Here is a 27432-nt window from a genome sequence, read left to right on the forward strand (position 1 = left end):
GAAAGTTACTTTCAAATGACATTGCAAGTCGCTTTCAGTTTAACGTATAAGAAATACCAATCCTCTATATATACAGAAAGAACTTGTAACCAAAATTTCATTTTTATCCCTTCTATTTTTGTTAATGTTTCATAGTTTATATTTCTTATTTAACAAATTAATTTTTTTCTATTAATATTTAATAATATTCATTATTACTCTTCTTGTAAATGTATTCATGAGATCATTTTAATTATACAACTTTTATGAATAAATAATATGTTTTTATTTGTTAGTTTTCAAAATTAATAAAGTTTTAAGGGTTTAAGATTTAAATTAATAAAATCTAGGGTCTTTTCTAAAACTACAACGTAAACTGGGGATATAAATTGTAATATTACATTTTATCGATAGAATGATTGACATACATATTAATACGATAATTGAAATGATATGTCAGTTGCCATTCGTAAACTGGGGGTATATGTCACGAAGATGGGACATTTTAATAAATTTATAAATTGGTGGATCGTTAATAATATGAATTTTGAAAATAATAAAATATATTATTTTCATTAAACATCCTTACATTTATATTTGATTTTCAAATCAAACCTTATATTCCGCCGCCTCGGCCGGGGTGTAACAATTGTATGACGTAAAAATAATTGACAAGTTACTAATACATTATAATAGAACCCTTATCAACATTTGACGATAATAATAATTCATAAATCAGTTCGTACTCGACGGGTTACTAAAAATAATTGTTATAAGTTGTAGTGTTTTATTATTATAAGTTGTAGAGCATAAAAATAATTGACAAGTTACTAAAAATTCTCTTTGGACGATACAAACTCCATATTAATGAACATGAATGAAATTTTTTTCATCAATTTTAACCAAACCTAACAGATAAAACAAGATTTAAGGTTGTGTTTTAACGACAGATTAATGTGTTTTGCTAACGATTAAGAACTCAAATTTATTGGAAAAAATGACACTTTGTATTTGGAATTTTAACGAGATCTTAATGAGGAGTTAATTATTAAGAACATAAATATATATTTTTATATACATATTTCAAATCAATAATTAAGTATTAGAGTGTAATATAAAAATTAGAAAAAAATGTATCTTTTAAAACTTACATCTAAATCTAAATTGAAGGGAGTAAAATAAAAATATATAAAGGAAATTGAAATTCTTGATTCATCAGAGTGAGGGAAGATCATGGGATGGGGAACTTTGTTGTTTCCAAAATTCAATTATACGATTTTATTCGTGTGTATAAGAGCACCCTTTTTATAAATAGTGTGAAAATTTAATATGTAATGATGATGTAAGTCCCGATTGGGGTTTACTTAAAGTCAAAGTGGTTTTAAATTAGGTATCTTTAGATTCGCCTTAAAAACCATGAATGAAGAAGTAGAATCGTTAGTTGGATACACGAAATAAGGAAGTAAAATATGTTACCGTTAGAAACCTACATATATCATCATATATCTGTAATCAATCTGCACTCCCTTCGATCGTTCTTCTCCAACAGCAAGCTACCCATGATAAGTCTCTTCAAGTACCCATGTATGTCTGTATTTTGCATATTTTAATTTTCTCTTCTGTCGATTGTCTTGTTCTTGATTCTTCTTTGACAGATTTTTTCCGAGGGTTTTCATTTTGAAAGGCTAACAGTTTCTTATACAGTTTTTTCCTACTTGAAAATTGGGGGGTTTTCCACTTCTTGGTTATCGATCAGTTTCTTGTTTTTCATCATGTTCTTCATTTTATACATAGGCAATCTTTTGAATCTTTTGGTTATGTTTATTTGAAATAGTTTTTGATAGTCGATTGATCTTGCTCTTTAATCTTCTTAAGTTCATTGTTTGGGTTTCTTGGTCAATCATTAAGAACAAGAAGATAGAATGAATCATAATAAAAATTTGGGGGTTTTCCCCTTCTATCATAGGGAGGGTTTAATGAATATTTCTGAAAATAGTTGAGAGATGTGTCTTGTTTCGTAATGCTTTGTTACATGGGTTATCTGTCCCATATAAATATATTATTTTTTGAATTTATTCATCTACAAGCGTGTTTTCTTTATGGGTTTCTCTAGATGAGCAATTCCAAATTATTTTTATGTGCTTAATAAAGGGATATCACATATATAACAGTTATTTTTCTTCAATGATATTGGTTCAGTGATTATCTCCACTAATTAACCTGTTTATTTTGTGGATATTATATATACCTTACAGGGGACAGATTGGAATGATGATAATTTTGAAGTATCTTTGTTTCCATATTGGTCTTTATGTGCATGTTTTCTCTCTTTTATTGCAGTGTAATGATTCTGTTCTTGAAATCTGAGATTATTAACAACCTTTTGATTGTGAATCTTAAGATCATCTCATTCAGTCATATTTCGTCTCTATTTTTACATGTTTCAGATCTAGATTATCTGTTTATAACAGTGTGTAATGAAGTCTAAATTATTAACTACTGATTTGAACTTAAGTTCACTTTCTTTTCCCTTATTATGCAAGCTTTTGTGTGGTCACATTTTTATAGTTTCCAGTTAAATGTTTTTCCTTTTCGAGTTCTTTCTGTGTTGCTCATATATGTTTGTAGACTGTTTTCACGTGTTTAGGTTATTAATTATCTTTATTTTGTTGGCTAAGCTTTTAATGTATTCTATTGTTGTTTAAAAGATAAAAGGACATCAGTGTCACTATTTAGTATCATATTCATGCTATGGAATGTATATTTAGTGTTCTTTTTGGCTTAATGGGTTAAGCACTTAATCTGGAGAGCTATATATGACTGTTTCTATTCTGAATCTTATGATGACTAAATGTTTTTTACTCATATTCAGACCCTCGATTCATAGCAGTGTGTGTAGATTGTTAGCCTTTTGAATATTAATATTAAGAGCATCTCATTCTTTTTCTACAGCTCCTATGGTGGCAATAAATGCATGTATGGATCCAAAGATCCAAACATTCTTTTCTTGAAATCTATATCATCAACCTTTTGATTGTAAATCTAAAGTGTCAACTCTTGCACAGTGGTAAATTTCATTTTAGCTGGTTTGTCTTTTCTTTTTTCACCTGATCTTTTCATATCTCTAGGCATCCTATCTATTTATTCATTGCAGACTAGTGAACTTCCATCATCATCATGTTCTTGAAATCTTCATTGTTAAACTTTTAATGCACACATATTTACTCTGATTTGGTTCTTGTCAACTCATACATGATGTTAAATTGCAACTGAGTTATCCATTAAATCCATGTAAAATGACTATTTTGCCCACATTTTTGTATTTTTACTAATTCTTTTGTACATCATGAACTCACAACAATGAACTTTGAATCGAATGATCCAGACTTCCATTTTTACTTCTCATGAACTGTATCGTATTTCTTATTAGGAGTCAACTTGATTGATGTTAAATCAACTCTATTAACATTTTTTTTCTTATTTCAACATGTTTCATGTTTTGGTCTTTTCTATCTTGCTCATATTTGCAGGAAGGACATGATGTTCAAAGCAACTCGACTAATAGCCTGAATATGATGTCCCTCTTGTAGACTATTTTCATGCGTTTAGGTACCACTTTCAGGTATATTATTCATCTTTTTATTTTGTTGGCTAAACTTTTAATTAATGTATTCTGTTGTGGTTTGAAAGATGAAGGGATATCAGTGTCACTTATATGAGTTTTACTTCTGTTCAGTAATATTAATTCTCTGATTTGTAGTTTTTACTGTAATGTTTTACTCATATTTACTTCTCTTCAACTCTTTATTCAGACACTCGGCTTATAGCAGTGTCTGTAGATTATTAAAATTTTAGTTTTGAATCTTAAAATAGGTGGAAAAAGAAATATTAAATTAGGATTAGAACTTAAAAATTAATGTCTTCCAAAGTTAGGAGCTATTTTTTTTGTCTTTCTATTTTGTCGGCTAAACCTTAATTAATGTGGTGTGGTTTAGGTTTAGGTTGTTTGCTCTTTCCTTTTCCTTTTAATCATTTATAATAATACATCAATCAGCATTGTTAGTTTCTGTGCCTCATAGTTGGTGATTTCTCAAGAGTCAAGAGCAATGCAATTTTTCTTAAATATTCAGGAGGACATAATGCTAGAATTTAAGGGGCACAAATAGGTGACTTCTCTGCTCTTTTACTAATTAATGATTTCTATACTTACTGTGGGCTCTTTCCTTACCGATGCATGGCTGTAAAGTTAAATTTCACTTTGTTTTTTCCTTCTTATTCGCACCCCTCTATTATTTGTTTGATTATGTGCTTTAACTAACTTGTAGTTTTTACTAGCTTTTCATTTAATTGATATTGTAGGGCTTAAAAGTTTTGTTTTAATAAGGCTTTAGTGTAAATATGTTAAAGTGCCTTCTTGACTTTTATCTTCAACTTGGAGTAGAGGTTTATATTCTTCCTAAGCTTTGTCCTTTTTTGTTCACCTACTTCTCTTCCATCCTCTTGAGATTTCTTTAGTTAATGACTTTTTTCTTTTATTAACCTTTTCATTACGAATCTTAATTGCATCTAATTTATTTATACATACATTTGCAATATATATGTTTACTGAAAGCCAGTTCTTGTCAACCTTTGCTTTGTGGTAAATTGCTTCCATTCTTATTATTTACCCCCTTTATTCATGTTCATGTGCATCCTATCTTATAGGTTTTACATTTGTTTTTTATGAAAGGTAATCTTGTTTTTTCATATTAATATATTTTTATTTGTTCAATAACCTTTTAGTTTTGTTCGTTAGGTAGGAAGCTAGCCTAGCCATGAAATGATTCATGTCTGTGTTTTTCATATTTTGTTTTTTCATCTTTCAGTTGTCTTCTTCTTTTGAAGGGTTTTGATTTTTGGATGTCAGAAGTGTTCCTTATACAATCCTATTTGAAAATTAGGGTTTTTGAATTCCTTGGTTATCATATTTGACTATATCAAGTCATTTTCTTTTGAAAAATCAACCCAATTACAGCATTGCACTATTCACTTTTCTTTATGTCAGAGCATTTTAACTTTCAAAAAATTTCTTATTAAGGTATTTAAAAAATCTATCAATTCTTTTTTTATTATGATGGTTTTGATGTATGTAATGTGTTCATGGACTTGTTTTTTTCTCTAGATTATGCTATTTAGGTTTGGAGATAGAATTTAGGTTTTCTTGTCTTTTTAATCGAAAACTGTAATCAAGAATTTCAACAACTCTATTATTGATAACATAATGGAGGCTTTTTAGGTTGTTTAATTGTTGTTGAAGCAAAATCAAAAGATAGCAGTGTAATTAACTTTTCCCTTTCTATTTTACAGCTTTTATGCCCTTAATCTTATGCTAGTTTTATGGATCCTTGTTACTTACTGTAGGTTTAACTCAGAGTAGGATGACGATAATAATATGACTTTTAAAGCCCAAGACAGGTTGCAGCAGCTGGTTTGTGCTTTCATCCAAATTCTAAATTGCTTTCTTAATACATTAAAAACCTCTCTTATATAACTATAAAAAATATATTTAATGTTATTTTTATAGCTCATTTTCACCTTGATGCTCTTTTTTGATTGACTATTTTCATTTTCCAACATCTAGTTTGCACTTTATTTTCGAATATTGACCAAAAATGGATTTTCTTGCATATTTGATTGTTGTAGGTTTTTTTTTTTTGTTAATATATATATATATATATATATATATAAGTTAGCTATTATATCCATGTAGAATGACTATTTTGCCTTCATTTTAACTAAAAATGGACAAGAATCTCACAACAGTAAACTCTGAAGCATAATTGGCCCTAAGTGTATCCACATGTTTATATTTTCAAGTGGGTGCCTAATGTTAACTCTCTCTCTCTCTCTCTCTCTCTTGCAGTATAATTGGCACTAAATGTATCCTTTTTTTTTTATTTTTATTATTGCAATGTAATGATTCTGTTTTTGAAATCTGAGATTATAAACAACCTTTTGATAGTGAATCTTAAGATGCAGTTCTGTTTACATGAATGTTTCCCTTGTCCCATTTCTTTCAAGTATACATGGATGGCTATCCTATGGTTTGATTTTCTTTTAAATAGTTCGTTTGTCTACACAGAGGGCTTCTTCAATTGATTGACTTATCTCCCTCATATTAGTATAATGAATGAACTTTCATGATTCTAAATAATTAAGAATAAATTTATTTTCACTTAATTGATCATGACTATTTTGAAATCATTTGGTCTTTTTTCTTTGCATGGTTATTTTCTGTACACAAGTTACGCATTATTAATATGATGTTTTTGATTAAGCAAGCTATGAGGCATCCTGCATTTTTAGAGCAATCTAATGAACTTTCTTCATTCTATGCTTCAACTTATTAACTTTCACAAATCACAATGGAGCTGTTATTTTTCTACAGTTCTTGTCAACTCATACATGGTGTTAAAGTGCAACTAAGATAGTTTGTTGTTTCTTATTCACCCACTCTTATACTAAATTACAAATTTTGTCCCTATTATATAACCACCTGTTTTCTTTTAATTCTTCATGCCTGCCTAAAGTTAGCCATTAAATCCATGTAAAATGACTATTTTGTCCCCATTTTTAGATTTTTCTTCAAATATTTGTCTGTTCTTCACTATTTAGTAATATATTCATGCTATGGAATGTATATTTACATTCTTGTATGTGTATTGATTTTACTATTCCTTTCATCTTTTTAATATTTTTTCCAGTGATGAGGAAGTTCAACTCTGTTGCTGACTTTTTCTTCTTGTTTTCCGCGACAACAAAGGAGATTTTTTATGTTGTTTAATCGTTTGATGAAACATCCATTATATATATATATATATATATATATATATATATATATATATATATATATATAAGTGTAATGAACTTTCACTATTCTACAATTAAAAACAATATTATTAACCTTTAGATTATAAATATTAAGTCCATCTCATTTTTTCTACAGTTGTGATTGTGGCACAAAATGCATGTATGTTTACTCACTCAGATTCAGTTGTTGATATTTTTCGATTCCATGTTTGTTGATTTTAGTTTTTTTTTCATTGTACCTCAGGAGCAATTTTTCTTAAGTATTCAGGACATTTGCTAAAATTTAGGGCACAAACATGTGACTTACCTGCTGTGTTCATATCTCTATTTAGTAGTATCTTCTTTGAAATTAGAAATTTATATTAATAAAACCTTATAAGACTTGTAAATTACTCAAATTTTATAACACTTGTTTTCGGATATCCTTTTTGGATTTGGTCTTTGGGCTTCATGCCGCCCATGTAAAATGACTATTTTGCCCACATTTTTATAACACATGTACAAGAACTCAATCACAACAATGGACAGAAACTCACAACCAATGACTTTTTTGAAGGAGGTCAAAGACATGTTTCAAGATCAGATGTTATGAAAGGTTTTAAAGCTCAAAGGTACGTAATTTTCCATTCAACAAAATTGAGAGTTATTTATCTGATGCTGAATTGATTATTTAAAGGCCGCAATAATTTAATTTTTGGGGGTAGCCCAGGGGTTATGAAATTGTTGTTATTGATGAGGTGCCACCAAAGAGAACTGTAAACAAAATAAAAATCAACATATAACATTTCCTGTTAGATGAAAGAAATAACTGTATGTTTGAAGAAGCTATAAGAATATGACTATCCTACCCTTCATGTGCAGAAATATGATCATGTTTACAAATCATTATGTGGATATCTTGAACATGTGTAGAAATTAAAGAGCACAAGAGTATCAAGGAAGTCTATCGTGAGGTAAACTTCTCTAAGCTTTTCTATTTTTATCTTTTATGTTGTTTATTTGTTTGGTGAAGCATCCTAAAAATTAAAGTGTAGTGAGCTTTCAGCATTCTATATATACAAAATTAAAAACGATAATATTAACCTTTTCCTTTTGATATTAATATCAAGATCATGTCATCTTTTTTCTACAGTTGTGATGATGGCTGCACAAAATGCATGTATGTTTACTCACTCAGATTCAGTTCTTGTCAACTCCTGTATGTTGCTAAATTGCAATCTAGATTATTAACCTTTTTGATTATGAATCTTAAGATCATAATATTTAGTTATTTGAAAGCTATGGATGGTGTTTTTCTGATGCTCTCTATAAATATAATGGTCTTTATGTGCATGTTTCCTTTTTTGGGTTTCTGGTTGAAAGTTGGGGAGCACAAAGGAGATGAGAGTTCTCTTCCATTTTGGTAAGATGGATGTTTTTATCTCTTTTATTGCAGTGTAATGATTCTGTTCTTGAAATCTAAGATTATTAACAGCCTTTTTGATTGTGAATCTTCAGATCATCTAATTTTTTTATTATAGTTGCTATGATGACATCAAATGCACTTTTTTATTCATCCACTCTACTCATATTCAAAGTCATCCTATATCTTTTTTATAACCGTGTAATAAACTTTCATGATATACTACTTGAAATCTAAAATTTTTAATGAGCATAAGTTCACTTTGTTTACCCTTCTTTTTCATAAGCTTTTAGATTAATCTCACCTTTTAAGATTGTTTTTCAACAGTAGAAGGAATGCTTAGTGAATTATCCGGATGTAAATGTCATTTATCAGTGTCTTCCTGTAGTAAGTCTTAGTAAGTCAGTTTTATTCAAACAGTTAGAGTAGTATAACTGGATTTCTCCTAGGCAAGTTAGTTTTATGTCTATATTCAAACAGTAATTAAGGGTATCTTGGTCATAAATGTTTACACAACACTTATGTCCTCTTGAATGACATAAGTGTTGTGTAAACATTTGACTTAATTCACTCATTCAGACATATTTCTTCTTCTCTATTTTACTTGTTTCATTACACCATCATCTGCTCAAGTCATATTCCAAGGCATCCTATCTGTTTATAACAATATAAGGTACTATACTACCTGCAATCTTTATAGTTTTCAGTTGGATGTTTTTCCTTTTTGAGTTCTTACTGTGTTGCTCATATATATGTCCCTCTTGTGGACTGTTTTCACATGTTTAGTACCACTCAGTTATTAATTATCTTTGTTTTGTTGGCTAAGCTTTTAAAAGATAAAGGGAAATCAATGGCACTTTTTGTGGGGTCTCTTTCCTTCTTATTTGCCCCCTGTATTAGTTTTTTATCTGCTTTTGTAGTTCTTCTTACTAGCTTTTTATTTAATTGATATTGTAGGGCTTAAAACTAAGTGTAGGGTCTAATGTTTTGTTTTAAAAAGAGGCTTTAGTGTAATTATGTTAAAGAATCTGGACAACTATATAGCATTGTTTTTTTCAAATTAATATATTTTATTTGTTCAATAACCTTTTTCATTTGTTCGTTAGGTAGGAAGCTAGCCCAAGAAATGATTCATGTCTCTTCAACCCATGTCTGTGTTCCTTATACAATTTTTTCCTATTTGAAAATTAGGGTTTTTGAATTCCTTGGTTATTTATCTGTTTTTCATCATTTTATACATATATATAATCTTAGAATCTCTAGAATTAAACTTTTCCTTCTTATTTGCCCCCAGTATTAGTTTTTTAAGTTACTTTAAAAGCTTTGCGCTTTTCAGTTTTATTGGTGTTAAACATTGTAACTTTCTTCTCAAGGCACACTTTTCTTTATGTTAGAGCATTTTAACTTTCAAAAAATTTCTTATTTAACTTTTAGAAAAACTATCAATTCTTTTATTATTACCATGGTTTTGATGTATGTAATGTGTTCATGGACTTCTTGTCTGGAAACGAGTTTACTTTCTTTTTAATTGAAAAATGTAATCAAGAATTTCAACAACTCTATTATTGATAACACAATGGAGCCTTTTTAGGTTGTTTGATTGTTGTTGAAGCAAAATCAAAAGATAGCAGTGTAATTAACTCAGAGCAGGATGAGGATAATAATATGACTTTTAAAGAGCCCAAGACAGGTTGCAGCAGCTGGTTTGTGCTTTCATCCAAATTCTAAATTGCTTTCTTAATACATAAAAAACCTCTCTTATATAACTATAAAAATATATTTAATGTTATTTTTATAGCTTATTTTCACCTTGATGCTCTTTTTGATCAACTATTTTAATTTTCCAACCTCTAGTTTGCATTTTGTTTTCGAATATTGACCAAAAATGAATTTTCTTTCATATTTGATTGTTGTAGTTTCATTTTTTTTTGGATACAAGTTGGCTTGTAGAATGACTAATTTGCCCACATGTTTATATTTTTTACTAAAGATGGACAAGAAACTCACAACAATGAACTTTGAAGCATAATTGGCACGAAGTTTATCCACATGTTTATATTTTGAAATCATCTCGTTTTTTTTTCTACAACTGTTATAACTTATTGTCAACTCTTCTTGCATGGTTATTTTCTTGCATGGTTTTTTTTTCTTCAACTATTTTGTCTGTTCTACACTATTTTGTAGTATATTCATGCTATGGGATGTATATTTACATTGTCTTCTTATTTGGAGATATAAGAGAGCTGTAAAGAAAATAAAAATCAACATTTAACATTTCCTGTTAGGTGAAAGAAATAACTGTATGTTTGAAGAAGCTATAAGAATATGACCATGTGCAGAAACATGATCATGTTTACAAATCATTTTTTGGATATCTTGAACATGTGTTGAAATTAAAGAGCACAAGGGTATCAAGGAAGTCTATCATGAGGTAAGCTTTTCTATTTTTTGTGTAGTTTCATTTTAACTATCAGAATTCAGATGTGTATCATAGGGAGGGGGGTTTGATAAAGGGATATGGGTATCACTTATATAACATTTATTTTTCTTCAATGTGTTTCCTTTTTTGGGTTTCAGTTCTTTCTTTCTCTCTTTTATTGCAGTGTAATGATTCTGTTCTTGGAATTTAAGATTATAATTAACCTGTTGATTGTGAATCTTAAGTTCACTTTGTTTTCCCTTCTTTTTTCGTGTCTCTCTATGAGGTTTTACGTGCTCACCTATTTATAGTTTTTACTAGTTTCCAGTTTATTATTTTCCCTTTTTGAGCTCTTTCCATGACCTTGTTTATGTTGTTATACATGAGCTATGCAGTAATATATTTGCCTTCTTATCTGGAGATGGAAATTGTTCACTTCTCTTGAATGTGTATCATTTTTCTTGAAATCTTGATTGTTAAACTTTTAATTATGAATGCTAAGATCATTTGTGCTTTTTTCTTCAATTCATATTGTACTACTTAATGTATGCGTATTTACTCTGATATTGTTCTTGTCGACTCATAAATGGCATTAAATTGCAATTGAGATAGTTTGTTGTTTCTTATTCGCCCACTATTCATTTTTATTATCTATGAAGCAATGCAATGAACTTTTATCATTTTGCATTTAGGAATTTTTATTAATAACCTTCTCGTTAGTGTTTGATAACATCTCATTGTTTTTCAAACAATTTTTTTTTCTTCAGTCCAATTGATTATGAAGCTTGATAACAACTCATTGTTTTACTGTGGTTATAAATTATTAACCTTTTGATTATGAAGCATGTATGTTTACTCATGTTGAGTTCTTGTTAACTCTTGCATTGTGTTATCCTATCTATTCCATATTAATATATTTTCATTTGTTTAATAACCTTTTGGATTTGTTCATTAGGAAAGGTAGCCCATGTGTGTGTTCTTCAACCTTAGGAATCCTATCTACTTATCTAGCTATGGTGGAACCTAATAATACATGCATTCATGCATGTTTACTTTGAAAATGAATTTTTTCCATTTTGCACTTGAAATATATATTATTTCACCACTCATCTTATCTTTTATAATTATTTTTTATAACTTTTTTATTATTATATAGTGGGTATCCTTAGTATGTTTATTACATTTTACTTCTAATTAATACATTTTACTTGTTTATCTGTTAAATGACTTGACCTTATAGAGTTCTTAAGGGTAGTAGATGGGGAACTACATGATAATTTGATTCAGAAAATCAACTATTCTATTACTCATTATATCTATTTATAGCAATGCTATGAACTTTCTTCATTTTGCAATTGAGCATTTATAGATTCGTAAACTTTCATCTTTTTTCTGCAGTTGCCACAGAGGCCCCAAAGTCCATGCATGTTTACTCAGATTCACCTCTTGTCAACTCTTGCATGCATCCTGCATATTTAAATCATTCTAATGAACTATCACCATTCTGTGCTTCATATCTATATTATATTATATTATCAACCTTTTAATTGTAAATCTAAACATTGCCTCATGCACAGGTTAGGTTATCTTCTTTTCAACTCTTATCATTGAGTTTTTTGTCTTTTTTTTTTCAACTATCTTTAGGCATCCATTCTGTTATTGAAACTTTAAATTTTGGATCATCGTATGAGTCTATCATTTTGCACTTAATGCATGTATATTTACTCTTATGTGTTTTGCTTTTTTGGGTTTGTGGTTGAAAGTTGTGGAGCACAAGCATGAGAGTTCTCTTCCATTTCGGTGAGATGCTTTCTCTCTTTTATTGCAGTGTAATGATTCTGTAAGTCAGTTTTATGGTGAAGCAGCCAAAATGTAGTAATGTTGTGAACTTTCATGATTCAATATTTTAATTATATATACCTTTTGTACAGATCCTAAGATAGTTACATTGTTTTTCTACAGGAGAAGGAAAGCTTTGTGAATTATCCTGATGTAGTAAGTTTAATAGTAAGGGTATCTTGGTCATAAGTCTTAGTAAGTCAGTTTTATTCAAACAGTTAGAGTAGCATAACTGGATTTCTCCTATGCAAGTTAGTTTTATGTCTATATTCAAACAGTAAGGGTATCTTTTCATCGTCTTCAGATGCCTGGGGTCTTTTTTTTAACCTTTGTCCCATTTCTTTCAAACATGTTTATCCTTGATTTTCTTTTAAATTAGTTTGTGTCTCATGTCAAGAGAGAGAGAGAGAGAGAGAGAGAGCGAGAGGGCTTATTCGAATGGCTTTACTATCCTATGTTAGTATATAATACCATTCTATATAACTGAGAATAAATTTATGAAAGCTTAATTGATTATGAATCTTAAGATCATCTCATCTTTTTTCTGTTGTTGATATGGTGGTGCCAAATGTTTTATTCATATTCATAACTAGTCATTGTAGCTCCATGACTATGTTTGAAAATCTTATGTTAGTAATGAGTAACTTTCAACTGATTTGAGGGGCAATTCTGTCATTGTGTGTCTTTTATATACGGAAGAGAGGAATTAGTTGGAGGTAGGTTTTAATTTGTTAGACAAGTCATTTCGTTGGGAGAGATCTGAATGATAGAAGTTGTAATGTAATAATCATTCAGCTATATTGGAATAGAGTATAAGAGTATGTTGCTAAATTGCAATCTAGATTATTAACCTTTTTGATTATGAATCTTAAGATCATAATATTTAGTTATTTGAAAGCTATGGATGGTGTTTTTCTGATGCTCTCTATAAATATAATGGTCTTTATGTGCATGTGTCCTTTTTTGGGTTTCTGGTTGAAAGTTGGGATGTTTTATCTCTTTTATTGTAGTGTAATGATTCTGTTCTTGAAATCTAAGATTATTAACAGCCTTTTTGATTGTGAATCTTCAGATCATCTACTTTTTTATTTTATTTTTTATAGTTGCTATGATGACATCAAATGCACTTTTTTATTCATCCACTCTACTCATATTCAAAGTCATCCTATCTTTTTTATAACCGTGTAATTAACTTTCATGATATGCTACTTGAAATCTAAAATTATTAATGAGCATATGTTCACTTTGTTTACCCTTCTTTTTCATAAGCTTTTAGGTTCTCACCTTTTAAGATTGTTTTTCTACAGAAGAAGGAAAGCTTAGTGAATTATCCGGATGTATATGTTTTATACATGCAACTCATCATTTCTCAAAATATATTGTCAATGCGCGATGGGCAATCACCTAGTTAATAGGTGGGAAAAGAAATATTGAATTAGGATTAGAACTTAAAAAATATCTTCCAAAGTTGGAAGCTATTCTTTTTGTCTTCCGGAAAAAGGTGTCAAAAAGACCTTTCTATATCCTTTGTCTTCTGAAAAACAAACAGGCTTTTTCACAAATGTCTTTCCTCCCGTAGACATAAGAAATGTCAAAAAGACCTTTCTATATCCTTTGTCTTCTGAAAGCTTAATTGATTATGAATCAGGAATACTAATTTGATAGGAGCAACACATTGGGGAGCACATGTTATTATGTATATAGCAAAAATGCAAGGTTCATTTATATATATATATATATATATATATATATATATATATATATATATATATATATATATATATATATATATATATATATTTCTTTGTGATAATTAATTCAGTAATGCTCAATGATCAAAATGATTGGTTTCATTTGTGTAGAAAGTTCAAAATCAGGGATTCCTATCCTCCAAAGCAAGGTTGAGAGGTATTGATGTTTTTAATTATAAGAAATTTCATTTGAATGGTAGTGTTTGATTTGAGTGATGTTTTTATTTATGTTTGTATTTGTGGTTCAAGGTTTGGTTTGGGAATATCCCTCAATAGTTGGATTTGTAGGTAGGTCTTTTTTGTCCCACAACATGAGTCTTGGATCAAGATAAGTTTCATGAAACCTATATAATAAGCCCATATTTTAAAAACATTATCTACCTCTTTTTTTTTTTTTTTTTTTTTACTATTCAAGTTTTTGATTTCCATGTCTATACTTATTAAAATGTGTTTTTTTTAACTGAAAAGTCTTGACAAAACTACTATAGCTGGTAAGTTTCATGGCGAAAACTGTTTTTTCTTCTCTTTTTTTTTACTTACTTCACGGAAGATGGTGTCGCATTTCTTGTTTATCTTATGATAAATGCAATAAATGAAAATGTACTTTCATTGATTTGTTTATTATAGCATCATAAATTTGATAAGCCCCAACTAATTCTAGAGTGCTTTTAGTTGGTTTGGTTATTGGAGTTATTCTGTTATCTTTTTTGGCTTTAGGGGTAGAATGGTCTTTTTGGTATTTTGGCTGTTTTGTTTTGTGGGAGCACTCCCTCCCTTGAGTCATGTCTAGTATATATATATATATATATATTCCCTTCAGGAGGTTTTTGTTTAGGAGTGAAGAATTGATTTGAATAGAACTTTGAGAGCTCCATTCATTATCTTAATTAATATTATCATAGTTTGATTATCAGTTCAAGAATGTATCAGGGCCTATCATACTACTTTCATTTCTTTCTATTACAACATGGCACTTTGAAATACTTACCCATTTATAGCAATATCATACAAATACAAAACAATCTTTACTGTTATTAGTTATAATAAGGCATATATAATCGAAGGAAATGAAGTTAAGATGCTACAATACACAAGTTCATGAAAGTATGTTGCTATATTTTACAAAACTGATGATGAATTTCTTTTCCTCTCTTTGTTTATGCATTAATATTATCTTGAATTCCAGTTTTTGTTTCTTGTTATACAACCTTAATTAATGTGGTGTGGTTTAGGTTTAGGTTGTTTTCTCTTTCCTCTTCCTTTTGATCATTTATAATAATAATACATCAATCAGCATTGTTAGTTTCTCCTCCTCATAGTTGGTGATTTCAGATTTATTCATTGTGCCTTAAGAGCAATGCAATTTTTCTTAAATATGCAGGAGGACATAATGCTAGAATTTAAGGTGCACAAATAGGTGACTTCTCTGTTCTTCTATTAATTAATGATTTCTATACTTACTGTGGGCTCTTTCCTTTTTTGTATCCTTACCCATGCATGGTTTTAAAGTTAAATTTCACTTTTCACCCCCTCTGTTATTTGTTTGATTATGTGCTTTAACTAACTTGTAGTTTTTACTAGCTTTTTAATTAAATGATTTTGTAGCGCTTAAAACTAAGTGTAGGGTCTAATGTTTTGTTTTAATAAGGCTTTAGTGTAAATATATTAAAGTGCCTTCTTCTTGACTTTTATCTTCAACTTGGAGTAGAGGTTTATATTCTTCCTAAGTTTTTCTTTAGCTTCCGCATTGGCATAACATAATCTTGTTTTTTTTTATACACCGGCTTCTTAACTGTTTTTTTGTTTAGTCATATGTAGTTCTCATCAACTCTTTATTCAGACACTCAATTCATATTTCACAGCAGTGGAGATTATTAACCTTTTGATTTTTAATCTCAAGAGCATCTCGTGAATGAATGCTCTGGTAAATTGCAATTGAAAACACATGTTTACAGAAAACACATGTATGATAAAATGATGTATACATAATACAGTGGCTAATTCTTATTTTACCCTATTTTATAGTTTTTTTTTCCTTCTTAAAGTTAATCTTAAAATGGATTATGATCTAATCCCATATTTATTAATATATCTTCATTTCCTTTTGGATTTGTGTGCTCTTACACTATTTATTTAAGTTAATCTTAAAATGGAGCAACACACTGGGGACCACATGTTATTATGTATATAGCAAAAACACAAGGTTGAGAGGTATTGATGTTTTTAATTATAAGAAATTTCTTTTGAATGGTAGTGTTTGATTTAAGTGATGTTTTTATTTATGTTCAAGTTTTGGTTTAGGAATATCCCTCAATAGTTGGATTTGTAGGTAGACTTTGTTGTCTTTTTCGTCCCATAAAATGAGTCTTGGATCAAGATAAGTTTCATAAAACCTATATAATAAGCCCATATCTACATATGAATTTCTCAATATAAAAGAATGTCTATACTTATTAAAGTGTGTTTTTTTAACTGAAAAGTCTTGACAAAACTACTATAGCTGGTAAGTTTCATTGCGAAAACTGTTTTTTTCTTCTTTTTTTTACTTACTTCACAGAAGATGGTGTCACATTTCTTGTTTGTCTTATGATAAATGCAATAAATGACAATGTACTTTCATTGATTTGTTTATTATAGCATCATAATTTGATAAGCCCCAACTAATTCTAGAGTGCTTTTAGTTGGTTTGGTTATTGGAGTTATTCTGTTATCTTTTAGGCTTTAGGGGTAGAATGGTCTTTTTGGTATATATATATATATATATATATATATATATATATATATATATATATATATATATATATTCCCTTCAGGAGGTTTTTGTTTAGGAGTGAAGAATTGATTTGAATAGAACTTAGATTATCTTAATTAATATTATCGTAGTTTGATTATCAGTTCAAGAATGCATCAGAGCCTATCATACTACTTTCATTTCTTTCTATTACAACATGGCACTTTGAAATACTTACCCAGTTATAGCAATATCATACAAATACAAAACAAGGCATATTTTTCAAAGTATAATTAATGTCCTACTAATAAGAAAAACATCAATGCTTTAATTGGGTAGTTTTTTTGTAAGACAAAGCTTTAATAAGAAATAAAACTGAAAATACAATGTTCATGAAAGTATGTTGCTATATTCTTCCTAAGTTTTGCTTTAGCTTCCGCATTGGCATAACATAATCATGTTTCTATACACCGGCTTCTTAACTGTTTTTTGTATTATCATACTAAATGTGTGTATGTTTACTCATATGTAGTTCTCATCAACTCTTTATTCAGACACTCCATTCATATACACAGCAGTGGAGATTATATTAACCATTTGATTTTTAATCTCAAGAGCATCTCATGAATGAAGGATCTGGTAAATTGCAATTGAGATAGATGGTTTGTCCTTTCTTATTTCTTTAGTTAATGACTTTTTCTTTTATTAACCTTTTCATTATGAATCTTAATTACATCTAATTTATTTATACATTTGCTATAGTGGAGGGAAATACACACACACATATATATATATATATATATATATATATATATATATATATATATATATATATATATATATATATATATATATGTTTACTCAACCTTTGCTTTGTGATAAATTGTTGTTTGTCTGGTTTGTCCATTCTTATTATTTGCCCCCTTTATTCATGTTCATGTGCATCCTATCTTATAGATTTTACATTTTTTTAATGAAAGTTAATCTTCTTTAAATGGCTTATATATGTATTCCATATTAATATATGTTTATTTGTTCAATAACCTTTTTGATTTGTTCGTTAGGTAGGGGAAGCTAGCCTAGCCATGAAATGACTCATGTCTCTTGAACCCATGTCTGTTTTTCGTATTTTGTTTTTTCATCTGTCAGTTGTCTTCTTCTTTTGAAGGGTTTTGATTTTTGGATGTCACAAGTGTTCCTTATACAGTTTTTTCCTATTTGAAAATTAGGGTTTTCGAGTTTCTTGGTTATCTGTTTTTCATCATTATATATATATATATATATATATATATATATATATATATATATATATATATATAATCTTAGAATCTCTTGGTCAATCATTTAGAACAAGAAGATACCGAATGAATTAAAGATATTATTTTTTGAATTTATTCATCTACAAGTGTGTTTTCTTTCTGGGTTTCTCTCGATGAGCAATTCTAAGTTATCTTTATCTACTTTGTTGTAGGTATCACATATATCACATTTTGTTTTTCTTCATTGATATAGGTACAGTGATTATCTCTAGTAACTTGTTTATATATATATATATATATATATATATATATATATATATATATATATATATATATATATATATACAATGGTCTTATGTGAACAAAAGTTCTGTTATTCACCTACTTCTCTTCATCGTCTTGAGATGCTTTGGGTCTTTTTCTTTACTTGATGAAATTTTGTATTATTAACCTTCTTTTTATTATGAATCTTAATAACATCTAATTTGTTTATACAGTGGCTATATTGGAGGAAAACACATGGATGGATAAAATGGTGCTCTTACACTATTATTTAGTGTTTCTTTTTGATTTGATGACTTAATCTGGACATCTATATAGTATAAGTCAAGTGTAAAACTATCATTCAGAGGGTTTATTCAGTCTGAAAATTATGTATACATCATTTTATCCATACAAACATCTTTACCCATTCAACCACTTTACCTTTACAGAACTCGGTGCAGTTATGTTTACTTTGGCCAATGTGTATTATATGTCTACCTCTGTTAGCATGTTTACTTAGGTGTTTTTTTTTTAATATAAAAAAATGACTTCTCTTCCATTACTAATCTTTCTATTTTGAATCTTAAGATCATCTCAACTTTTTTTATATAGTTGCTATGATGTTTTACTCAATTTTCTACTTCTATCTTTTTAAGACAGCAGTTTAGTAGATTTGAATTTTAATCTTTAGAGCATCTCCTTGTTTTTCTACGGTTTCTATGCATGTATGCATCCAAAAATTAAGGTCTATTCAACTAACTCATGTCTGTGTTTATGATATTTTGTTTTTTCATCTGTCAATGATTTATTTGAAGGGTTTTGATTTTTGAATGGCAGAGGTTCCTTATATAATTCTTTCCTAGTTGAAAATTAAGGTCATTGGGTTTCTTGTTTTCCATCATATTCTTTTAATCTTTTGGTTTTATTTGTTTGTAATTGTTTTTCATAAGTTTGATCCTACTTTTTATTTTTTGTAAGTTCAATCTTTGACTCTCTTGGTCAAATCATTTAGAACAAAGAAGAATCATAGTGAGTTTTTGGGTATCTTTTTATGTTATTTTTTATGTACTTTGCTGTAGGAGTACAACTAAGGATCATCATCTCAGTTATGCAGTACCTAGGCAGTTTTTGATAACCCTTTGTATTTATACAACATATCCATGAATAACTTTAAGGCATTTTATTTTGAAAATTCTACCAATTATAGCATTCTACTGTTGTGTAGATAATAATAAGCATATTATTGTAATCAAGAATTTCAACAATTCTGTTGAAAACAATCTTTTGGTGACAGTGAAGTTTTTTTGGCTGTTTAATTGTTGTTGAAGCAAAACTATATAATATTTGTGTTAAAACATTCAAGTATTTTCTTATCAGGGCATATTATTTTGAAAAGTATATCATTTTTTCTAAAATCAAGGCATTCTACTTTGAAAAATCTATCATATAGCATTGTATTTTCAGTTTGCCTATAAAAAAGCACATTTCCCTTTGAAAAATGAAGCAAATTGTAGCATTTCACATTCAGTTTTCCTTTTTTTAGCATTGTACCTATTAAATTTTTCTTAAAAAAACATTTTACTTTGAAAAATCCAAGCATTGTACTCTCATTATTGTTGTAAGCTCATTTTCTCATATTAACTAAGATCATCTCACCTTTTTTCTGCAGTAGAATCTAGGGTGCATAAACAAACATGCCACTCCTCTTCCATTATGTTTGAGATAATTAATGATTTCTTTAGCATGATCAAAAGGAATCTAGGGCGTCATGATCAAAAGGAATTGAAGGATATATATATATATATATATATATATATATATATATATATATATATATATATATATATATATATATATATCCTTCAATTCCTTTTGATCATGACGCCTTGGTTATTTCATGTCTTGTGTGAACAAATATTATGTTATGTGTTTTCTTTTTTGATTATATATTTGTTTCTTAGTTGTTTAGGCATGATACAAGATGTCTTATTTCATATATAGGCCTCTTTGTGATGTCTCTTACATTTTGATGAGATGTCTTCTCAATGTCCTTTCCAAAATTATTATTAACCTTTTGATTTGAACTTAAGTTTTCCCATCTTTTTCTGCTCACCTTTTATTAATTTTTACTAGTTTACTATTTTCTCCTTTTGTCTTCTTTCGATGAACTTGTTTATGTAGTTGTTATCCTTGTAGTTTTTCGATGAACTTTTTCTGCTCAAATCTTGTTGCATTTTTTATCCTTGTAGTTTCATTTTCTTTTGGATTTGGTCTTTGTTGAATGTCTATGATGGTATGAGCTTTTGAGGCTGATATCAAGACACTCTTGTTTAAAATTATGGCCTGACTCCATTCTTTTTAACACTTGCATGGTGCTAAATTGCAATTAAGCTTGTTTTATTCTTTTTCAATTCATACTCCTAGGCATCCTGCATAATTAGAGCATTCTATGCTTGAAACCTATATTATCAACCATTTGAATGCAAATCTAAAGATCCCATCATGCATAGATTATCTTCTTGTCAACTCTTACATGGTGTTCTTGAAATCTTGATTTTATAACTTTTAATTTTGAATCTGCGTTTTTTCTACAATTCCTATTGTAGCATTATTTTTAGAACTAAGAAGATGGAGAATGAATCATCGTCTAATCTTGTATCACTTTCAACCGTTTCTCCCTTTTCTTCTTTTTTAGGAATAACAATTCTCTTACGGGAGGTTTTTTCTACCTTACTCTCTTGTTAGGTTGATGAATTTTGGGGGATTATCTCTTGTTATCTTTTTTGATTAATGCAATTTTATTTGTTCTGTATGCAACTTTGTCATTTCTCTTTGTGTCTATCATAGGCTTTGATGATTTTCATTTAATTAATATAAGTTCATATGTGTCTTGTGTCATCAACATATATGCTTGTCTCTTCTGTGTTTATCATAGGGTATGATGAACTTTCACCATTCTATAATTGAAATTAAAGTTATCAACACTTGATTGTGAATCTTAAGATCATCTCATCTCTTTTTCTGCAGTGCACCTAATGTTCAGATGAGCTTAAGTTCATGTTTGAGTTATTTAATTTGTCCTTTCCTTTTCACTCGTTTCTAGGCATCCTATCTATAGTTATTATAACTATTATTTCATCTAGGTTATTTACCTCTTGCTTATGAATCTTATCATCTCATATATTTGTTTACAAATGAACTTTCACCATTTTATACTTGAATCTTATCTTAAGGCCATTTCATCTCTTAATGCAATTTAATATGTGCATGTGCGAACTGACATAGTAAATGAAATCTACAACAGAAACATGAATTGTTTGTAGGTTTGATATATTATATCTCATTTCAAATTTAAAACTTAGCTACAAACAAGATAATTCAAATGGTTGCAAATAAAGTAAATAACTTTTCTTTTATTTAGGAAATTCTGTTATTCTTTAAAATGCATAGCTATTTGTCCTTTTTGTATTACTTGCATGAATTACAAACAATCTTTTAAGACATTTGATGTGTATAATAGGTTATTCAAGGAAATTTCATTTAGATATGGTGATAATATTGAAATAGGTTGGATCTTCATATCAAAGCTAGAGAGATAGTTGCTCTTGTCGAGCCTTCAGAGACAACGCAACCCTTGAAAAGTTGCTTCTTCGTTTCTATGTGGTAAAAATCAAAACCGATAAAAACTTGTCATTTTTTTATATTTTTTATTGTTATGAAGTTCAAAGCATCTCTTTGGGAAGTTTAAGGGCACCTGTCTCTTTCGGAAATTCAAACCTATAAACACTTGGTATCTATGTGGTTTTGTGTATTTTTCTCCTTAATTTGATTTGAATTTTATAAGGGTGCACAGATTTGTTGTTTTCTTGGTCCTAGATACCACCACCATTCTGCCTAGGAGTGGGTCCGCCGACTTCACCTGCTCATATCTTTCTCTTTCAACTTGTACCATTACATGTACAGTGGGAGTCGGGTGGGAAAGACATATTATTTGAGTTGTAGGTTAGGACGGATACAACTGAGTTGAAAGCGAAAAGATGATGTGGCACCTAGTTGACAAGTAGATTCGGAGAATCACTCCCTCCACTTTAAGTTACTTTGAAATATCATTATTCGGAATAAGTTTACGTGTTCCTTAGGGGTCTATTAAAAGTCGGCTATCCGTGTTAGATTGTGTGATTTATATTTATAAAAATTTGCTAAAACAGGGAAAATTTATGAAACTATGTCACCGTAACTTTATATTTTAGACAATAATCAATTCAAATTTTGAGTTACATAATGATAATCGATAATAAATGAGAAATTTTTTTATATTAGCAAAACATGTTTTTTTGACTTTTTTATTATGAAAACTTGAATTTAAAAATGGTTAAGAGCATAAAAGAGAGAGAGAGAGAGAGAAACGGTTGTTAAAATCACATTTAAATTTATATTACCATAATACTCTCTAATATAAATTTATTATCTTGCTAATAAATTTAATTTCTAAAGTACATATGTTTGAGTTTTATAAGCTAAAATTTGTTTTCGTATTTTCGCATGAATATATATATATATATATATATATATATATATATATATATATATATATATATATATATATATATATATTTCTACGACATGTGTCGCATTCACATGTTTTTTTCTCACAAATAGTTTTTTTCCTATAACTTTTTTTTTCTTTGTAAAAAAAACAATTTCTTAAAATTTAATTTTGTACAAAATGAGCACAATTATGAAAATTTGAAAAAAAAAATTAATATTTTTTTTTATTAAAAAAAATCAGAAAAAAAATATTCTCTAAAAATCATAAAAATTTAAATGATATTTACACTCTATATACTAATGACTTTGTAATTTTTTTTCTCAAAAATAAGTTTTTGAAATGTTCCATTTTAAACTTAAAGACATTAGTTTTTATAAAATATAATGGAAATTGGTTTTTTTATCCAAATTTAATAGATCAAATGATAGAGTTCTTCGTAATACTATTTTAATGAGTTTGTAAAAGAAAGTTCTCAAAAAATATATTATTAATTGTACGAACGTTTTTTTTTTAAATGATTCTAAATTTTTATAAAATCTAAGAAATGAAAATTTTTGTTTTCCAAATCAAAAATCTTTTTAATGGTTTATCATATATAATATATTTTTAATTTTTTGAAAAAATATTAAAAATAATAAGATAGTTTAAATACGGAACTTTATTTTAAAAATTATAGTTTTTTTTTTTTCAAAAATACTCATGATTCAACATGTTTATGATCTTTAATTTGTTGTTATCTAAAGTTATTTTGATTCAAATATTTTAAAAGATTACATGTTTTTCATGTTTTTTAATAAAAAATAATATGATGCAAAATGAGATGATTCAAAATACTTACGATCCAAAAAAATTATAATTAAACACTTTTATGATATTTAACTTTTTATGATTGAAAAGTACTTCGATCAAAATATGTTATGATCACTAATCACATATTTTTTATTCAAAATTAAATGATTAAAAAATTATAATAATCCAAAATTTATTATGAACAAAAACTTTATTTAATTGAATATATTATGATCTAAAATTATTTTATCCAAAATCGTATTATCCAAAATATTATGATTCAAAATGATACGATCCAAAAATATTATGATTCTTAATCTATCATAATTTAAAACTTCTATTATTTTAAACTTCAAAAATCGAATCTAAATACATTGCAAATTAAAAAAAAAACATAAAATCATATAAAAAAATTAGAAAATCAAAAAACACAAAAAAGAAACTAAAATGAAAAAGAAAGTTAAAGAAAAATAAAATTAAACGAAAAAAAACTAAAATGAACACATAAAAGTTTGTTGAAATGTGATGATTTGTAAAAATATTGTATTTTAATAAACATAATTAAATTAGCAAGTAGTAAGATATTTTACTTGATTATATGTATATAGCCTGATATATATAAAGTAATAAAAAAAGTACATTACATACAAATCTATAAAATTGTAATATAATAATATTAAAAAATCAAATGTGATGATATTTAGTATATATATATATATATATATATATATATATATATATATATATATATATATATATATATATATATATATATATATATATATATATATATATATATATATATATATAGAGAGAGAGAGAGAGAGAGAGAGAGAGAGATAGAGAGAGAGAGAGAGCTAGGTTCAAATGTTTCCAGCAACTATTGTGTCCATGAATGCACCAATAAGAATTTAGGAATAATTAAATAATTAAAAAAATTGAATAAGGGTAATTATGTAACTTTAGAATGATAATTAAAATAAAATCCCTTAATTAATGAGAATTACCATAAAAATCTCTTTGACCAACTACTTAACCCTAGCCTCTTCTGTAGTCGAGACGATCATAACACAAATATCTGTTTCTCCATTCGACACCAGGTAAGTTTGAGGCAGCCATTCGAGCAACCAAACCAGAAACTTCTAGCTCCATTTCAGAAGCCCTTGTATCTACACGATGCATCATCTTTTTCAGAACATGATACCTTATTGACTCCTTCAAAGTTAATCATGCTTCTCCGATCATAGCAGACCCCTTGATGTTGACCATCTCTATGCCTCAAAGGTAAGAATTGAAAGTATCTCATAAATTAATCAACTATAGCGATCTTCCCTTCCCCTCTCTTCTTAGGGCATTTTCTCTATTAAGATCGATATTCTTTGGTTTAAGTTCAAATTAATCAAAGATTGGCTTTTGCTTGATCTTGAATTAGGAATAAGATTGCCGATCTCTCCTCTTGTTGTATCGATTAATATGTCTAACGCTTGTTTTTTTTAATTAGTTAGCCCAATCCTTTTTGGAATTTCATTCTTTTCTACATATGGAATTTGTTTTTGTAATTTTATTCAATTAACCTCCTTTTGAGGTCTTCAAGTTATACAGAGGCAATGAACGGAAGAAGGAAGAAAAAAAATAGTTTTAGGGCCATACAATGGGAATTTTCTTTAGTTTCTTCATTTTAAACATTTTTTACGTGTAATTATAGATCCCTAAACCTAATTAATCATTATGGTTTCACCATGTTATAACTTATTTGCACGACCTAAAATTTAATTTTGATGTAGAATTGTCATTGAGGCTTGATTATCAAAGATGATGAAAGACGTAACTATATCCATGTTATCTGATCATGACTTTTCTAAGATTGTTAACATTTATTATCTTCTTTTTTTCATTTTTTTCTTTATTTAATTATTTCATAATTAATTAAAATCATGTGGATAAATCTCAAGTTTATAGGATTCCATTGGAGCTTTAACAAGCCGTTTGTATCATTATAACAAAGCCATTCATATACTTTGAGCTTTGATTCTCTATTATCTATATAGGTTGCATAAAAGGTGTTTGTGGAAATGCCTGAAAGATAATCTGACCACGTGGTATGTATTCAGTCAAGACTCTCAGAATGCCTATTATTCTAAGAGAATGCTTGTATTCTATTAGAATTTATTTATATAAATACATTCTGTTAGAATGTCTTTGAGAATGTTTGTTAACAAGTGTATTTGTTTAACTGATAATACTAACGATTAGTGTTTTTTGTTGGATTTTGATGTTTTTGTTGCATTTGTGATAGGAATGCCTAGAAGACATTATAGGAATGACGTGAAGAATGAATCATTGATTGATCGTACTCACAGTTTAAGAATGTTGGTTTTTAAGAATTACACATATTATTCTTTCAGAATGTTGTTATTATTCAAGAATGTATAAAGTGATAGTTAATTGCAAGTAACATGTTTTTAACCATTATTAGTTTTTGTTGTTTTTGTGATAGGAATGGCTGGAAGAATGAGTTGAAGACCTAATAATGTTGTTATTTTAATAATGTTGAAGAATGAATAAAGTTTGACCATAATCACCTTTTAATAATGTTGTTATTTTTTAAGAATTTTATTCATTTTTGTTGATATTCTTTTAGAATATGTATAAGTATATGAAAATCTAAAAGATTTTTAGTCTGTAAGAATATGTATGAATTTGTATTTTAGTTCGGATGTATAAGAATATATTAGAATGTTGTTATTTTTCAACCTCAGATTCAAAATTTTTGTTATTCTTCAATAATATTCTAATAGAATAAAATTCTGAAAGAGCACCATTCTAACAAAAAAAAATATTATGACAGAATAAAATCGGTTGTTATTAAAAGTAATATTAAAATTTAATTTAAATTAATTTAAAAAATTCAGATTTTTTAAAAATAATAGAATTAATGATCCCTTAAAATCCGAAAATTTCCTTTTTTAAAATAGGTTAATTGACCAAAATACCATTTTGCTGAAATTTATGTGATTATATGATACATGCTACCCTATTGTAATATCATAGACCCTCATATCATGATTGTTGATTCTATTCATCCGATGGTCCAAATCTGTGTAGTCTGGCACACAATAGTTATTGGAAACAATATAACCTAACCCTATATATACATATATATATATATATATATATATATATATATATATATATATATATATATATAGAGAGAGAGAGAGAGAGAGAGAGAGTCAAGATCAAATAAGAAGGAAATTTTTGGTAGGAAGGTAAGAAGTTTTTTATCTACATATTTTTTTCGCGAACAAACAAAATGAATCATTAGATGATTCATTTGTAAGATGATTCACAAGAAAAAATGCTCAAAAAAACATCTCGATGATTCATTTATAAAATGATTTTGTTGTTATTCACTAAATTTATCATAAAAATGAATTTTTTTCTTAATTTACTTAAAAATGAATCATAAAGATGTTTTTTTGAGAATTTTTTCTTGTGAATCATCTTACAAATGAATCATCTAGTGATTCATTTATTTTGTTCGTCAAAAAAATATGTAGAAAAAAAAACTTCTTACCTTCCTACAAAAAAAAAATTCTTA

The 27432-nt window shown here is 27.9% G+C and overlaps 1 long non-coding RNA gene across 18 annotated transcripts; it reads left to right on the forward strand.

Annotated features, from left to right (window-relative positions):
* The first annotated feature begins 1210 nt into the window (after positions 1-1210).
* LOC145048129 (uncharacterized) lies at positions 1211-19055 on the forward strand. 18 transcript variants are annotated; one of them, XR_013682724.1, is made up of 14 exons: positions 1211-1563; positions 2932-3046; positions 3510-3601; positions 5380-5446; positions 7385-7439; positions 7690-7781; positions 7961-12449; positions 12612-12644; positions 13796-14204; positions 14351-14396; positions 15621-15656; positions 17503-17632; positions 18442-18482; positions 18727-19055. It is a non-coding gene; the product is annotated as an uncharacterized LOC145048129 (long non-coding RNA). The 18 variants fall into 18 exon arrangements; XR_013682723.1 differs by having other exon boundaries at positions 7961-8230; positions 9843-9933; positions 10516-14204; XR_013682719.1 differs by having other exon boundaries at positions 7961-8026; positions 8191-8230; positions 9822-14204.
* The last annotated feature ends 8377 nt before the right edge of the window (positions 19056-27432 follow it).

The sequence above is a fragment of the Lactuca saligna genome, chromosome 5 (genome assembly GCF_052625555.1).
Source record: "Lactuca saligna cultivar CGN05327 chromosome 5, ASM5262555v1, whole genome shotgun sequence".
Taxonomy (NCBI): Eukaryota; Viridiplantae; Streptophyta; class Magnoliopsida; order Asterales; family Asteraceae; genus Lactuca; species Lactuca saligna.